A 2,586-nucleotide genomic window follows, 5' to 3' on the forward strand; every position below is an offset into this window, starting at 1 on the left:
ATATATATATATATATATATATATATATATATATATATATATATATATATATATATATATACAAACAAGGTATTTCAACACAGCTTCCAGCTACTGGTAAAACCTCAGTTTGTATTTATGAAGTTTCTGAAAATGTAGTACACACTTACAAAGGCTTGCTCTGCAAAGTGTTCCTTTTTCTTGCATTGTCAGGCAATCCACCTTCACTCTTGCATACATCTGGAGTGTTTTCTGGGTTAATATTTTATGCTCTCATTTTGCTTTCTTTTCTTTAGTAGATTTTCAGGTAGGGGAGGCTGATATCTATACACATAGCCATATGGCCGGAGATGATAAACCAGGTATTCCAACTCATACATGGCTGCACCATTGGCATAGTGAAAGGAAACTGCAAAATCTGAGCAGCAGTTGGGGCCATTTATGGGAGGATAATAATTATAATTGTTGTACCAAAAGGACTTGGGGTACAAACCTGGAACTAAGTGAACTTCTGGCAAAAAGGGATGGAAAGTTTCTTTCCCAGTGGGGTCTCAGGAGTCGCCTGGCTTCACGTTGACCCCTTGTAAGCACTTTCCCATGTTGACATCTTCATTGGAGGTAAAACATTTACACTCTTTCACTTTTAACGCATTCACCACTCTCTTCAGGGCTTCTTTGCTCAAGACATAGCCTGCCCCTCCACTCATGTAGCCCTGTTCTATATAGGGCTGAATCTTCTCCCAAAATAGATGGGTTGCTTCAGGTCATGATTTGCCAGGAGCCATCTCAGGTTGTCCATTATAACATATGTGTCATCATCTGCTTTCATGAACCAGTTCTCATCGTCCAGGTGGTGGTCATGAACATACGTGAAGGCCTTTAATGTTTTCTGGGTCAACTGACTTCTGTCCTCTTCAGTGTTTAATCCAACAGCAGGGAAGGCTGTATTTTCTTTTGAGCTCATAAACAGTGCTTTGTTACAACGCCGGGTCCATGTAGCTTTACTGTGTTTGGCTCTTACCTGCAGGTTTTGTGGTCCTGTCATTATCCAGCAAAGAATCGTCACCTTCTGGTAGAGTTTTGCAGGCATGTCTGTGTCTTCATCTTTATATCCAGTATCCATAGGGAGGATGTTACTCTGTTCTTCCAACAAAACAGTAAATAGCTGAGAACATAAAAGAAATCCGATGACTTATCCGAAGAGGTAGGCTAGCAAATGCACCCAAGAGTTTGAATACATTTAGGAAGATATTTCTGCCAGCCAAGGAAGTTGTCTCTTGCGGGGCTTGAGGGTCACTGGATGATGATTCAATGATTCTCTTAAAGCTGCTTTGTGGGGGTGAGTGGAGTCCTGCAGGTATATGTGGGCCTGCAAGTGTGTGGAGGAAGGGCAGGGAGCACAGTGCCTGCAGCAACAGTAGCTGAGCATCACTTCTGACTTCCCAGCTCTTTCTCATGCTCTCTCTGCATCCTGAGTTTTAATGGTCCATTGTGCATGCCTCTGTGGGACTCTGTGTCCCTTCATGTGAGCCTGTGCATTATTTCCGTTCCATTTGCTGCTCAGGAGCAACTGTGAGAACGATGAGGTTTATCAGTGTTGAATCAAATTCATTGGCAGTTTTGTGCTTTTTAAAGATGGAATATGGTATGAGAAATAAAAGTTTCCAAAGAAATCGGCTTTTTAAAAAATATGTCTCAAGACTAGAGAGATTGTTCAGTGGTTAAGAATATTGGTTTCTCTTCCAGAAGACCTGGGTTTGATTCCTAACACCCACATAGTGGCTCACAACCACTATAAACCCAGTCAATCATCCCACTCTTCTGGCTTCCAGGGGACCAGGCACTGTGTGATGTACAGATAACATGCAAGCAAATACCTATACACATAAAAAAAAATTAAAGATATCTGATAAAAAGTAATATTACAATATATTTTAATAAACATTAGAAATATGTAAATTATCTACCCCTTTCAGTTTTATATTCAGGAAAAAGCTGTTAAAGGTTTACTATAAAGCCATTTCTACGCAGAAGCAGATTATCTTGTAACTTACTTTTCCTTTATTATGACCGGTGGTATTAAGCCTTTGAAAATCATTTCTAAGCCTTAAGCTATTTAAAAGTGTGAGTTGAATTTATTATGAGGTGGGAGGAGAATAATGTATATCAGATATTTTCTTAGAAGTGTTTTTTGTCACATAGACCCATGCTGGGTGTTACTGTCCTGCACTAAGGAGACAAAGATGAATGTTTTTTTTTTCAAAGGCAGTAGAGGTAAAGAGAGCATCTCCATACACAAGGATAGAACTGAACTAAATTAACAAGTGACGGATTAGCTATACCAACAAATCAACCGTCTAGCAATTCTGTCCTTTTGGTTTTGTTCGTTTGCTTGGTTGGTTGGTTGGTTGTTGGTTTTGTTTTTTAAATTCTCTTTTTAGATTAGCAAGGTTCATCATGTGCTGTTATGATCTCATTAGTACCTCCCCCCAGTGCCTTTATTGTCATCCCTCAGGCCTCCAGCTGGTTCTTTCTTTCACCCCACTTAGTACCCCCTTCTTATTCACAATCACATGTATCCAGTTTCTTTCTATTTTCCTTCTCTTA

At 39.6% G+C, this 2,586-nt stretch overlaps 1 pseudogene across 1 annotated transcript; it reads right to left on the minus strand.

Annotated features, from left to right (window-relative positions):
* Nucleotides 1-236: 236 nt before the first annotated feature.
* Nucleotides 237-1,102, minus strand: LOC311606737 (glycoprotein-N-acetylgalactosamine 3-beta-galactosyltransferase 1-like; annotated as a pseudogene). The gene has a single exon. The product of its transcript is annotated as a glycoprotein-N-acetylgalactosamine 3-beta-galactosyltransferase 1-like (transcript).
* Nucleotides 1,103-2,586: the final 1,484 nt, after the last annotated feature.

The sequence above is a fragment of the Acomys minous genome (assembly GCF_964271855.1).
Source record: "Acomys minous genome assembly, chromosome: 1".
NCBI classification, from domain to species: Eukaryota; Metazoa; Chordata; class Mammalia; order Rodentia; family Muridae; genus Acomys; species Acomys minous.